The sequence below is a fragment of the Oreochromis aureus genome, linkage group 17, assembly GCF_013358895.1.
Source record: "Oreochromis aureus strain Israel breed Guangdong linkage group 17, ZZ_aureus, whole genome shotgun sequence".
NCBI classification, from domain to species: Eukaryota; Metazoa; Chordata; class Actinopteri; order Cichliformes; family Cichlidae; genus Oreochromis; species Oreochromis aureus.
Window position 1 is genome coordinate 16,059,105 of NC_052958.1, and position 15,919 is coordinate 16,075,023.

Genomic DNA, 15,919 nt, shown 5'->3' on the forward strand with positions numbered 1-15,919 from the left:
GGAGACTGCAGCGTGACCATTTGCGATGAGGACAGTAAATGGCCTGTATTTATATAGCGCATTACTAGTCCCTAAGGACCCCAAAGCGCTTTACACATCCAGTCATCCACCCATTCACGCACACATTCACACACTGGTGATAGCAAGCTACGTTGTAGCCACAGCTGCCCTCTGCACTGACAGAGGCGAGGCTGCCGGACACTGGCGCCACCGGGCCCTCTGACCACCACCAGTAGACAACGGGTGAAGTGTCTTGCCCAAGGACACAACGACCGAGACTGTCCAAGCCGGGGCTCGAACCGGCAACCTTCCGGTTACAAGGCGAACTCCCAACTCTTGAGCCACGATCGCGATCGCCCCCATAGTAATTTAACCCCAAAATTACATTAGCGCTCGGAAATCTTGCACAATACTTCCATTTGAGTCAAGTCCAATTTTTCAATGAAGCAGACTGCAGATGAGTTGTACTCATCAATACCGACTGCCCAGACTGATTGTAATGTGTTGGGAGATGGAGATTATTTGCAAACCCTCACCAGCCAACCAACAATTTTTCCTAGCTACAAGGAGGTTGGCTTTCTACAGTGACTGAGCAGCTAAAAGGAAAGGACCTCAAACTGCTTTGTCTGACAGTGGATGGAGCCGCGGACTGTACCAAAGCCCAAAAATTAGGATTACTTTAAACAGTTGATCAAGCAAAGCTACTCTACTAGAGCCCAAGAATATAAAATGTGGTCTTAGGGTATATTAGGTCCTAAATAGGTCCTTAAATTTGGCATTTTAGTGCCAACCAGAGCCTGGGCTTATTGGACTACTTACAAATAAGGGGTTGCTAAAATGTCTCATATTTCCCATGACGAATATGCAAATGAATGCACAAGCTGCTTCACACACAAGGTAACGAGCCTACTCTATAGGAAGTGCACGTGGTATAAATATGATGCTTGAATCATACATATTTGATGGTCGTTAACATGCAAATGAATGCAGACAGGTACTCTAAAACCAAATCAGATCATGTCTGGAGCGGGGGAGGAGGGTAGAGCTGGTGGCAGAAATGTGTCGTCTTCTGAGGGAGCAAAAGGAAAATGGCAAAATATTCAAATCTGAAGGCCCGCTATGCAAATGACAAAATCAGACACACCCCCTCATTAAAGCCAGACGGAAAACTATAGCAACAGAGGACTTCGCATGGGTCACACACCTGTGTGAATGAACATGAAAGACTGGGCGGGAGCGGGAACCTCTTCGCCAAAATGACTTTACATCCAGAGGTAATGGTGCCCCGTGGTGTTTTCTTGGAAACAAGCAAAGTTCTGTTTACATTCAGCGCATCTCATCGAAATACACAGTGTGACTCTATGACATGTGAAAAACAAGATTGAGCATGCAAAAGCTGCATTTATGTTCATGTTTACATGACACCAGTCACGTAACCTTGGCTGGGGTCCTGCAGCAAGTCTTGCATTACAGTCAGCTGTTCATCATTAGAATAATGTGAATCATCTCACAAGAAGTTCAGAGAGACAAAGGTAAAATCTTGGCATGCACATCCCCAAAGATCTCAATTGGTCTGCCAACACCAGCTCCCCTCTAAAAACAATACAATGCCTGCATTTCCTACAGAGACTGAGAGCCACCAATCCTTACCAGTGCATCTTTACCAGATCACTGCAAGGTCTGGGTAAGCAAGGTCAGCAGAAAAGAAAACCTTACATGTGGTTTTACAAGTGTCCACAAACCCCATCAACTCCAAACACAGGCTGTTGACCCTAATTGCTTCAGACGGAAGCTTCTGCAGCTCATCTTAATCTACAACAAAAGAGACTGACTCAGAAAAATCAGAACTACTGGTCAAAATGTCCACATGGTAGCTTCAAGCTGAAACATCAATGCATCAGAGTTTGTGACTCTGTGAATCCCTAATCCCGTTTTTTGACATCATAACGTAGCTCTAGAAGATCTTGGGGAATGTTGAAACATGACACGCTGGCATGGATCAGGACAAAAGTAGCTCTGCATCTTTCTGAGATGTGGTTTAGAATTTGATCTAGTGTATAATAAAGTTCCCTCTGCTACTAATCAAAACAGGTGCAGGCAGACAGAGCCGCTTCCAACATCCAGCACAGCAGGTTTCAAAGGGAGGAGGCTGCAGTTGGTTGAGGGAGGGAGATTAAGTTAGCAAATTATGATGGAGCAAAGGAGGGGGAGGGTGTCGGGGGATGTTTGGCAGAACACATAACTCAACCCCTGTGGCCTCTGAACTGGCAACCTCGCTCATCAGTGACAAGTTAGCCACTCTCTGCAGGGTTCAAAACGCATCACTGACAGCGGGTAACAGCACTCACTGCCAATGATTTAAAAAAAAAAAAAAAAAAAAAGTATTACACCTTACAGGGGGGAACTCAGGTTGACCCACCTGGTAACTGATTTTAATGTGTTAGCATTTATAAATCAGATTGCAGTTATTTGAACACCTTTCCCAAAATGTCTGATAGTGATTGCTGTCACCATTCGGAGACAACAACGGCGTAATAGAGAACAGCTACAGCAGTGTGATGAGACATCCCCTATTGATTTCTCTTCAGTTCTACCAACCGTTACACCTTGCACTGCAAAATAAACGCACATTTAATCGGACTAAGAGATAAGAGTATGCACCATTTGGTGTTTCAAGATCAGTGCTGATACTCTTCTAATGCTCTAACGTTTGATGTCATTTAGTATGTGTGAAAAACAGAAGTTAATCCCTCTTTTTCTGTGCAAAATTTTAAATTAATTGAATAGAAATGCAGAATTATTACAAAGTTAGATGATAAAAACAGCTAATCACATGTAATCAGAATGGATTCCGATAATATTCTTCCATTCACTTTGAATATTAAACCAATACTGGCAATCAGCCAATATCAGTATATCAGTCTGACCCAGAAGGATGCAGTAAGGGTCATTTACAAGCTCTACTGGACTGCACGTCGATTAGGGCACAGCTACTGAACCATGTCAGCTTGAGTGGAGTGTTTAAACCAGGCTGTTTACAGCAGGAGCCAGAGCTCGCTGGCGGCGATTCAGGCACAGCCAGTAAATTCAAAACTCAAATGAAAAGAGACATTATAATTGGACCTCAGCATTAAACAAGCCATACAGGAAATCAGAAGTGGCTGTGCGGCTTTCAGCCGTGAAATCAAAGATTTATAAAGCAAAGATTTCTCAATAATTACTTGCATCACTAAAACACGGGTTCTTGTATTTCCACGTAAGACAAGAAGAGAAATTTTCCAAGAGCTGATTCAGAGCTTTACTAAAATCTCCTAGGTTTTCTTCATCCTTCAGATCTCAGTGGTCTGCTGTCTAACCAACACGGTGCAATGAGATATAAGCTACAAAACCCCTTCTGAAGCCTTGACTGGAGCACTCATTTTTCAACCCATTAATATCTAATGCAGTAGGAAAGGAAGGAAGGATACTTCCTTTCAAAGTACAAAAGCTGGAATCAAGTAAATGTTTTGGATGTACTTATGTACTTACAATGTATTTTTTATGACTACCCTGATAAAATCATCTAGGTCGAATTGCTAGAGCACCAACTTCTTCACACTTTGTGCTCCTCTCTGTGAAGCTGGGAAGGAGGATGTGTACTCACTATTGTGAATGAAATTGGGCCGATTGTATCTTTGCTTTGCAGTAGAGACTGTATGTAATTAAAACTTTGCAGCTTTGGTCTGCAGACAACATAAGGCAAAAGTTGTAATTCCATGCTTTATCATCTATTTGACTCCAAATACACCATAATGTACAAAATGAACAACGTGTTCTATTTAATGGCTGAAACTAGCAACTGAAACTGTAAAACTCATTTCAAATGTGTTTACTGAGGTGTTACATGAGCCTTAGTGTGCCTGCACTAATATCCAGTTATGTTTTTTCTTTTTTTCCTGCCATCCTTATTAACCTGCTCCCTGCATGCGTATAAACCCAGAGAAACATGGAGGCTCTCTCTTAAGTTTCCAGGCACGTCCACATTAGTTTGACTTTTCAGAATCAGAAGTTGCATCTACTCTTATGTACAGTCTGCAGGGTTAAAAGCGCAGGCAGATGTGTCTGTGTGACAGAAACAAAGTGAAATTATAAATGTTCAAATTATAAAGGTTTCAAATAACCCACCACCAGTGCAAAAGGACAGCGCACAAGAGGGGTGAGGAAGAGTGCAGACAGGGTGGAGTGGGTGGAGACAAGTGTCAGGGGGGATTCGTGACGGTGGGTGTGGAAGGATAGTGGAGAGACCTGCGATGTACAGTTTGAGACAGTGGCACTGACAGAAAGACAGGAGGCGGAGCTGAAGATGTTAAAGTTTTCATTGGGACAGACTGGACAAGATTTGAAATGATTATATCAGCGGGACGGCTCAGGGTGAGCGGTCTGGAGACACAGTTAGAGGAGAGGCAGGGCTGAGATGCTTTGGACTTGTGCAGAGAAAGGGTGTTGAAGATGGAGCTGCCAGGCAGGATGGTAAGTGGAATGGTTCTTATATCGTGCTTTTCTACTCTAACTCAGCACTCAAAGCATGTTGAGCACATTTTCTTAACTACAAGCTTCATTCAGCCAATCACAGACACATTCTATACCTAAACACTTTGTTTAACATTCACACTTCAATGGATGCATCGGGGGAAACTCTGGGCATTATGTATGGGTAGTATGTTGTCCAGGGATAATTCGGCATGCAGACTAGTGTTGCTGGGAAGCGAACCACCGACCTTCCTACTTCCTGAGTGCCAGGAAAAGAGGAAGTTCATGGATGCAGTGAAGGACTGCATTCAGAGGGCTAGTGTGACAGAAGAGGATGCTAAGTATAGGGCAAGATGGAAGCAGATGATCTGCTATGGTGAACACACGAACAAAGAAGAAGAAGAGCAACACAGCATCAGTAGGTTTCTGTAAGTTTTGGGAGGTAAAATACTTTCCTGAGAACTTTTTTTGTGGAGAAACACCGAGTTCTTTCAAAGGTTTTCAGTCCCCAGGGAAAGTTCCTGAGGTGTGGAAACACAACACAGCAAAATATATCCACTTACACCTCTATACCCTGTGGCTCACCCAAACAAAAATGATTAAAACATCTATCCTGCTTACCTAAAAAATATTTTTGACAGCCTGACATTTTCACAGCATGCATCAAATTCAAGGTGTTTTATTGAATACTTCAGGAGACAGCCATTACCCCAAAAACCTGACTGCATCCACACACACACACAGACACACACACAAAAAAAACTTCAAAAGGGTCAGCATTTCATCCCGTAAGGTAACATGTCCAAAATGTTTGGCTCAAGACATCTTTATTGAGCTGAAACTGACAAAATACTTCCACTGCTACTATTCTAGTCACATTGTGCGGGGGAGTTTAAATATGCTGCATTCGAAAGGTAGACAGCATGGGCTGAAGCTGAGTGAACGCTAGAAGAAGTTAAAACATCTGGGGGCTGGAGCTGAGCACACGCACACATACATACTGATACTGCTGGGCTGTCTATGTGCTTGTCTGACACAGCTTGGCATCGGTCTATCTCAGCTCCCACCTCAGTCTTTTCCTTTTCACTATCCCTCTGTACACAAACAAATCAATCTTCCTTCGACCTGGTGGAGATGAGCTCCGCCAGTGAGAGAGGCATTTTGAGTGTGATGAATGGGCCGAGGGAGGGGGAGGGATGCTGGAGGACACGTTGGTAGAGCGGAATAGGCGATTTGGTGGCGCCATTTCAGCTGAGAAGGTGCAATCGAAGTGCCGAGCTCATTACCAGCAGTTTGGAGAGAAACTGCTGTTCAGGAAAAACAAAGATGATCCTGCACTCCGTTTCGTCTCTGTAACTACTCGAGTGGCACATTTCTTTGCAAAAACAAAAGAAATAACACCCTTTTCCGTGCCTCTACTCTGTCTTTAGGGCTTACATAGAAAACAGGCAACAATGACTTCAGTGAAACAAAAGGATGGATGGCAGTGTCTGCTCTGATGTTACAATATGAAACCTGAAAACCCAGGGGAGACCAAAACACTCGTAACTCAAGTGCAATCTTGTTGCATTAATGAAAATAGATGAAATGCTGATTTAATAAAACTAAAATAAAACTACATGGGAGCTAAGTATACCTCCGAGGGGGCAACTGTTGGCAGGAAAACCGCTCAAAAAAAAGTCTCCCTATACACCAGCTGCTCAGCAGCAAATGACAGCACAGGCAAAGGTGAGTAAATATAGTGGGGCATGTAGCTGCTAAAGTACAGACAGACAGATGTGAACACACTTCTATAAGGAAAATAAATGCAAAACAAAAAAACACACTAGTTTAAAATTTGTCTGCTCTCTTTGTAATTGTTCTCACCATTTTTACTTCAGTGAAAGCATTAAAAAAAAAATGAAAACAGTTTCCAGATCACCAAAACTGAAAGTGTGGAAGTGTCTTAAACCTGCATATTTTTAATGACCAGCAGGGGGCGCCAGCACAGGGCTACAATCACTACTATTGGAAAATGGCGATCAGCTTCCTCACTCTCTGGACTCAGTTAACACTTTCCTGAGTGTTATACAGGCTTTTCATTTCAGGTTATATTGAATAAAACATTAAGCTACCTTTAATTACTCTTTATTGTAATTATGTTCATTATTAGCGTCAGAAAGGTACATTATCTCAAGGTATTCTGGTTGACTAGTAGCTTGTCAATGACAAGTCGACAACCAGGAAGGAGCAGCAGCAGATGGCTACTCCTCCCTCGGCCTGGTTGCACCATAGGTTTCTTCCTGTTAAAAGGAAGTTCTTCCATCCCACTGTCGCCAAGAGCTTGCTCAAAAGGAGTATTTTGATTGCTGGGTTATTGTAGGGTCTATACCTTACAATATAAGGCATCTTTAGGCAACTGTTGTTGTGATTTGGCACAAATGTAAATTAAACTGAATTGAATTTGTTCTGCTCTAGAGTCCATCCAGAAGAGGACAGACTCACTGGAGAGGCAGCTGATTATTATTACTCGGTTATTAATTCATTACAAACTACTTTTCAAAAAATATATATATTTATAGAGAAAAACCTTATGAATGGCATCAAATCTTTTGAAACTCATGTTCCAACAGCACCCGGCATAAATAGAACCTCAATCTGAAGAAAACACAGCACACTGAAGGAGACCCAGAAATGCATTAGAAATGCACAAGTTTGCTTCTTATTTATTTATTAATTGGAAGATTTACAGAACTTTGCTTGGGTCTCCATCAATTTGAGGTGCAGAGTTAATAAGAAAGCGAATAGTAATCTTCAAATAAACTGTGACAACCATTATTAGTCATTATTATTCTCTTTCAATGCCCTAAAAGTTCCCAAAAGGATTATATAAATCAGGTAAAAAGCTTGCATATTTGCTGATATACTGTGATGGTAAAATCGAGTTTGAGGGAAGCCACTTAACCGCACTTGTGACTTAAGATGCACCTGCTGCCTGATGCCAATTAACCTTCTTCCTTATTAATGCTAAACTTAGATACTGGCGCAAGTAAACAATAAAACGGTGAAAAGTAAGCAAGTAACAGTAAGTTCCTTCATTTTCAGACATTTCTGAAAGGTATGTAAGGAGATTAAATCTTACTTACAGCCCTACAGTAGCGGCTGTAACACATAAATAAGCACTGCATGAGTCATGTGCAGTAAACAGCAATCCTGAGAGACAAAGCTCAGAGGGTGCTTTCTGTACGTCAACACATATGCACAGTCGTATTTGAAGTTGTCCTGTTCCTGTGTTGTTGCTGAGATAACTTAGTTGAGAGCTTAAAAAAAGGAGACCCAAGGTCAATGTAAAAGAGGCTGTGTAGGAGGGTGAGAACAGAGAGAAAGAAAATAGATTGCAAGCTCCTTTGCAAGACAATGAAATACGCCCTTTTTCTCCACATCGTTTTTCTTCATAATAAATGTTTCAGCTCTTCCTACACCAAGTCAAGAATCTATCTACCTTGTAAAAAACAGTTGTGAAAGAGAAACACCATGAAATTTTTAAATAGGAAATCATGAATAATGCTTTTGAGGGAGACTACAGAGATGCACGCGCTGATACAAAATGTGTGCAGTTGTAAAAGATGTGGCGGCAGTTGCTCTCAGAATCTGGTCCCAAGAACGAGTGTAAAACAAGTCTTGCTACAAAGTGGTGGGATTAGTTCTGCTGTGCTGGACAGTGCAGACTTTACTGGTCAGACACACCATCACTGGCAGCTGAAGAGTAAAGTACAGGCAGTTAGCATAGGCTTTGTTAGCTAAGCCTTTTGGGTTGAACTGAAAGTTGAAATTATTGACGAATGAAGAAAAGTTAAGAAAGGAAGCACAATGCATGAGGAAGAGCATGCATTAAAACCAGGATGAGAAATTGCAAACAGCATGCACACATATGCACACATCTCATTTACAGCTCTTCAAGGGGCAATTTCATCTCATCAGCTAAAAACACTGCCTCCCTTATCGCTTCTCAGACAGCGCGGCTCGTTCGCTCAGAGCTAAGTTTATGCATACAAATGCGCTACTTAACTTGCTAATGAAAGACCCCCATCTTGTGCCTTAAAAACCTCAGCAGACAATGCAACAATGCCTTGGAATGAATGCCAAGCGAATTCCCGGGTTGGAGAGCTGATGACAGCGGCTTCCGGTAAACAACGAGGTAACACAAACGTGGCACCTCGGCTCTCTGAGATGTAATTACAGGAGCCACGACATCTGCGCTACTGTCTCTGCTGCACTGTAATGAGACCAAGTGAGCGACAGTGGGAAGGGGGGGGGGGGAATCTGCTTGTTGTTGAATGACATGAGGTACAAAGCTAAGGCTTTCCATGCTTTTCCCAAAGGAGGGCAAGAGCAGGATGACATGATTCAGGAACAATTTACTGAAAAGAAATGTATTCTGATTTAGGATACAAGAAGACACTGAGGGACTGGCCTATCTGCAAGAGGTATGGGGAGGAATATCAACCATGTGAAGCAAAGGGATGGCTCTGTTTTGCAATTCTAGTTTTCACCAGGCTGGCCAAAATGAAGCATCACAAAGGTAGCTCTTAATGGATTTTACAAGTAAAGCTTATTTTGTCAAATGACCAAAATATATGTTGTGCTTTAAAGAGCAACTGGGAAATATGTTGAAGGAAGAACTTTGGATTGATCCATTAATAAATCCTCAAAGCTTTGAAACTGTGCGTCATGCACGGCCAAAGTGTAGTTTGTGGAGGGAAAAAAACAAAAACAAAAACAAAAAAACACTGTTTAAACTTCATTTTGGACCAAACTTACCAAATGTTCAGATTTTACTGATGTTCGTATACATGCATTTTTACTGTTAATGACCACTGATATTAAAGCTATTACTCTCTTCCTATTAATTAAGACAGAAAATTCAAAGTAACCATCTAAATAATTGTGGTTAATTGGTTCTTGCCATGTCTTAATTTCTCATTTCCCCGCCATATTAACTTGGGCCCATGAGTTAATAATCTCATCATCTGCTTTATTCCAGGATAAACCCCTTCAGATGCACCATCTCATTTACAAGTGGTGCTCAAAACTGACTGATCTGTGGCCATGCAATAACATCTCCCACCGGTGTCATGAGAAGAACTTGCGAGAAATTAATAAGAGCACAGATATTGGTTTAGCCTGGCTACTAAAACATATTAAAGACAAGCCTTTGCATAATTTATGGAAACTTATGGATCTATGCGGACACCCTATATGTGATTGTTAAACATCTCATTCAAAAACTTTGGGCATAGCTACAGTCAAACGTCCTGCAATTTAAGAAAACACCAGCAAATAGACCATGCAAAAAAACAAAAAAGAGACAAAATCAAAAAACAAAACAAATAGAAAAAAAAAGTTGAGGAAAAAAATGATGTAAATAGAAAATGATGATGAACCCTCTGCTTCTTTTGTGCAATCCTTCACCTGTTTTGATTTCTGTTTTGCAGTGCTTTGCTATTTCCATTGTGTTTTATGTGCTTTTTAACCAAAGTTGCAGTGCATTTGCCATCTCAGGGCCACCGTACATACCTGCCTATCCTCTATGATTTGGAGATTTAGTTACAAAAAAACTTGGAAAAATTTCTATTTCTGGACCATCTTAAAGCAGGAATGCCTACTGTCTTGGAAGCCAAGTATCACCGACTCACTCAATGAATGTCAAATCTACAAAGCAGTGAAGAAAACTTGTTAAAAGAAAAAACAAAAGTAAAAAAAAGAAAAAATGTATTTCTGAATTATTGAATGAGAAAACTGAAACTAAAATATGAATTTCACCTGTGTATGCACATTTTCCTCCAGAGTGCCTGTCAGACAACTTGTGCCATACATTTTTTTTGCCATACATTTAACACACCATAAAAAAAAATAGTGTCAAGGTTGAATTCTAGCAAAACATTCAACACCCCAAGCTATCATTCTATTATATTCTCATACCATATCAAACCTATTACAGGCTAATGCATGGGTGTCAAACAGAGCCCACTGGTCAGAAGTGGCCAGTCAGGTGCAATGGCTGTCTACAAAAGTGTGAAATTTCAAAGGAGGATGAGGGGTCTTTTTTCTTTTACTGTCTTCTTACTGAAAAACACATTACCGATAGCCTGGAAGTAGCAACATGGTTAACGGAACTGGCATGGTTCAATTCAATTCAATTTCATGGTTGTGTGTTGGTCCTTTGCAGAGCCTGCGCACAGCTTTGCAGACTGTCATCTAGGTGTTTACCGTACCTAGCGTGTAACAACCAACCAGTCTGTGGACCACTCTTGCTTTTGCTCTTGTTGCTTCATCTGAACAGAAGACCAGAGTTATAACATGAAAAAGAGCGGAAGTGAAACTGAATGTTTAAAACAATGAAAACTGTCCACTGGGGCCACCGTCCATGTGTCTCATGCTGCTTTTTTCATCCCTGATGCTTTTTAATTTTTTTTAAATGTCATCTCAGGCTGTTCTGCAAGTGGATCGCTCACTCAATGTGAACTATGAACTACTGAAATGTTCTTAACAGTAAAAGGTTATTATTCAGAGGTTTTACTGGTCCAGCCTACGTGATATTTAACTAAGTTGTATACAGACCATAAACATAAATGAGTAGGACACTTCTGGACTAATATGTGCCACAAAAGGTTACAAACCACTCCAATAATAAAATATCCATGAAGACTCTCAGATATCCGGATTTAAATTAACACAGCAGAGTAAAATATCCCTGTTGAACCGTTAGGTAAAGATTCTTTATTAACCTTTGATCCAGCCAAGCACTCTTTCTCTTTTCCAACAGCAAGTGCTGGCGTGCTAAAAGCTTATTTTTTTTATGCGTTTTCAATAAGGTTGCCTAAAACTGCCCTTCGCGATCTTTCTGAGAAGAGGAGGATGTTTAGAGTCCACTGCTATGCCAGCAAAGCATTCGGCAAAAGCCTTTGGGAGACATTTCTCAATTCTACAAATTTATTTGACATGACAGATACTTTGAGGAGGTCCAGTTCACTTTTGAGATAATTTCATTCTGTTTGCAAAAGCATCTGCCGTCTGTCAGACTGAGTCGAAGAAACAAAGACAAACAGAGAGAGAAAGCCAGACAGGGAGACAGGACGATCTAAAAACACCACTACTGTGGGTCCATCCGTCACCACTCACTGGTGAAGCAGCCAAAACCTGCCAACTGGAAACACATATTTGTTGCCAGGCAACACCAGTGACATCAGCAACCTCCATCATCAACTCCCTCCACCCTCACCAATGGCACTTGGGTCTTAAAATAGCGCTTAGATTATTATCAGGCTTCAAAATGGCAGACATTTGCTCATATGAACATAAGGAGAAGTGAGCTGGGGTTGCCAGCCACGTCAGATGACCTAAACTATGCAAACTATGATATACATTAGGTGGGTGGGGGTGAGTAAGGGGTGTTCATTCATTTTCCAATATCTGTATGCATGTGAAAGCAGCATAAAAACAACCTAAATAAAGGGCAGGTGTTAAAAAAAAAAAAGAGCAGCATGGTGCCATGTCTGGTTGAAACAGGATGAGTCAGCGCATGACAGAGGGAGGCTGGAAAATAATTGAGTCCACTGCAAATGATTCAGAAAACTAATCTCATCTGCACTAGTAAGTACTCCAGAGAGAAAAGTAATCACAAGGTCAAATTAGTCAAACTCGAGCTCGTTAGCACAATTAGATATTCGCAGCAAAGAACATTTAAATTTAGTGTTGCATGCAAGTCCTGAGAAAATGTCTGAGATCAAGTCCTGCTCGTAATAGTTTTTAAATCCAGAGGCTGCAGACGTGTCTTAAACATGCTACATCCAGCATTTTTAAAGCATCGTCTGCTTCCAAGGAGCCAGACTTTCTTGTAAAGTGGTCTTGAGCAACAACTCTCCAGGCTTTCTGAAGGGCTTTCAAAGCTTTTCACCGGCTGCTTTTTTACTCGTTTTCAGTCCGGTCCTTGTACCTGACCATTTCACAGGAAGGTTTTTTTGTTAAGCCACTTAACACTGACCCATGTATCATTCAAGCATCAAAAACTAAAGGTATAAACCACTGTTGTGTCTACACATAACAAACAACTTAGCAAAGAACTAATTTTAAATTGTATCTTTAGACCTTCGTTGCTAGCAGCCTATCGCAAAAAATTGATGTTTTCAATTCTTTAGTTGAAAGTATGAAAAAATGTCAAAGGTAACACAGTCTGACAAGTATAAAATAGTGTTTTTGTGCCAATAAGGTAATTCCCACAGACATATTGGTTGAAAGACTTGGTATTTCTCAACATGGTGTGTAGTGTGTCCATAAAAAAACTGAGATTAGATAAGTAGATTAGGTAAGTGGAGGACAAAGAAGTTGCAGTTTTTCAAGACACTGAGAAATTTAGTTCAGCTTTTGACACAGCCCTCCACAACAGTCACAGTTTCTAATGTGGCCACCTTGGAAAAAGTATGATCCACTTTATTACCCTGAAAAGTATTACCCTCTCCACACAGAAAGGCCCCAGGTGGTTTTGACCGATGGCTTTGAACCCAGAACCTTCTTGCTGTGATGCAACAGCGCAAACCGTGAGATCAGCGTATGTACAAATGATCCTTAGAAAAAGGTCAAAATCTAAGGTTCATTGGATAAAGGTTTAAAGGACTTTGTGCCGATGACCATGTTGTCCCCTTACTCCAGAGACTGCCATTTTATGAGTGGAACTCCCCTAAACCCCAACTGGTTGCGGCAGATGACCGCTCCGCCCTGAGGCTGGTTGTGAGGGAGGTTTCTTCCTGTTAAAAGGGAGTTTTTCCTTTCCACTGTTGCCAAAGCACTTGCTCATATGATTGCTGGGGTTTTCTCTGTTCTCTATATGCTCTCTACCTTTTAATAAAAGGCATCTTGAGGCAACTGTTGTTGTGATTTGCTGCTATATAAATAAAACTGAAACTGAATTGAAACTTTATCATAGTTAATCAACGTTTCTACTCTTAGGTTTGTGTGATGTCAGCGAGGAATGTCCCTAATATGGACAACTCAGACAAACAGCTCTTGATATAAATACAGAAGGACCACCCACCTGCTTTTCAACTTTTTGTGAGAGTACACAATCAGAAGAAGAAGGGGGAAAAAACAAAACAAAACACAAGGCTAAAACTGCAGGGCTAAGGCCCAAGGCCCAGTACAAGATTTTTTTTAAAAATTGAGCCATGACTGACATAAAAAAAAAAAAAGATTATTTTTAGATGTGAATCACACAAAGCCGCTGTAGTAGAGCCCATGCAGCTCTTTGGGCTCTGCAAAGAGCTAATTTCAGCCAGAGCACAAGTAAGTCCGTGTTCCATGGTCGAGGATTAGATGAATGGAGAACATTCTGAATGGCTCACAGTTCACTAATGGATTAGAATAATTAAAATGTGGAGCCGGAAATGATAAGTTTCGGGTTATTATGCAGAGAATCTTTGACCTGTAATCTCTCTGTGGTATGTCATGTTACCCCCATCACTATGACACCATCAATTTTTCCTCCAAATTTGCCAGGGCCTTCTGTAGATCTTGAGAGATCTCTGCTTTCATAACAGACTGATGCTGGCTCTTTTGTGTGACTGATTACCAATCAGCAGTGGCACATCTTTGGCTGAAAGGCAGGGAGAATCCTCCAGAGACAGATGTGAGAATGAACCGAACCCTGAGCCGTTTTTAATCTTTTCAGTGGCGTGCGGCTGCCACTGCTGATGAACCGCTGAACTGTCAAAGATACTGTCAAAGAAGAAATGAATTGGATGATGCATCTTTTAACAGGAGCTGGAAAACACATATTCTGTTTGATAAATAAAGAATGCTACAGTGATCATACAGCAGCTTTACACTGAGGAGCTTCAGAATAAGACAGCCCCCATCCTGGGAAAGGTTTCAAATGTATGTTATCAGCAAAAAGATACTGTGACAAATATTTAATTTCATTTAACATTGATTAAGGCTTCTCAGTTAAAACAGACTAGAATCAAATGCTCGTTTCTTAGCTGGCAATGACAAAAATATTGAATTTCATTTACTTTAAATCCAAGTTATGTTGCTCATAAGCCTAAATTCGTCCATATTATTCTACTAAACTTTGTCTGCTATTCTCTTCTACTACTCGTCTCATCATTGCTCAGGGTACCAGTTTTCTCCTCATCGATTACAGCTTTCAGCTGCTGAATATTACACTCCAGGATTAGAGGCTTGCAGCTGGGAAGATTTATGAGCAACAAGCACTGACGATTGATTTTGTTCAACTCTATCTGTTTTTCTGGTAACTACAAAAAGAGCACCATGCAAGTAGAGGGACAGATACATCAATATTTATAGATGAAAGCCAAATGTGTGAAAAAGGACCCCCCCACCCAAAAAAGCAAAAACTGTCACCCATTTATTTTAAAGTTGAAAGCCAAAAAAGCAAACAGATTTCGCTCTTTAGGTGTTTTGACTGAAATGAGTTTCTCAAGGAGTCTGTGTCTTCTTTCTGTGATGCATATGTTGGAGTAAATGAGCCTTAAATACTAAACTGCTTTCCAATGACCAAGTTTCTTCTCTTCTGCTGAAGAAGAAGAAGGAAAGTTGTCAAGGTGCTGGCATTGCTAAAAGTTTGTTGATCGATGACCTGTGTTCACAGAGACAGTGCATTATGACACTCCCAGATAGTTCACTCACAAACTTATGCTGGAGGACACCATACACACTATTTTTTTTAACTGGCAGGTATGACCATCATTTGCTTCTTACTTACACTTGAGAGTTCTGTGCCAACAGAAGTAAACAGTAAGACGGATAAAATGAACCTGTTCACAAATCCATATCCATTATTACAGAATCAAACAGCTACAAGGTAATCAAGGCTCATTTGAGCAAGACAATTAAAAGGGGCCAAGTATGCTTTTCCTAATTTTTCTGTCATATATGCACTGTCATGTGAAAAGCTAAGGAAACCCTTACCAGTTCTCCTAAAAATTATGAGAGCAAGTAGAAACCAGGGGCTGCTGATCAAAAACACAAGATTGACTGATCATCAGCAAATGTGACCAACTCCATAAGCAGCCCTGTTGGCAGTTTGTTCGATTGGAGCATTCAGGTCTGTGTTAACACAATTCAAAATTAGAAAAAGACTTTAAAAATGTCTGTGTGTGTGTGATTTTTGGAACAAGGTCCTTTGGGCAGACAAGGCCAAAGTCCAGATGTCTGGCCTTGATGCACAGCGCCACATTTGGAGGAAACCAAACGCAGCATATCAGCATAGGCACATCATAGCAACACTCAAGTGCTGTGCTGGAGGCGTGATGATTTGAGATTGTTTTACAGCCACAGCACTTGGGCACCTTGAGTCACTGAGTCAACTATGAACTCCTCTGCATAAGACTGAATCTAATGTGAGCCCATCTGT

General features: G+C 41.0%; 1 protein-coding gene across 3 annotated transcripts in view; it reads right to left on the minus strand.

Annotated features, from left to right (window-relative positions):
- acss3 (acyl-CoA synthetase short chain family member 3) overlaps positions 1-15,919 on the minus strand; it is a 56,886-nt gene that overhangs the window by 13,582 nt on the left and 27,385 nt on the right. The window lies entirely within an intron of this gene.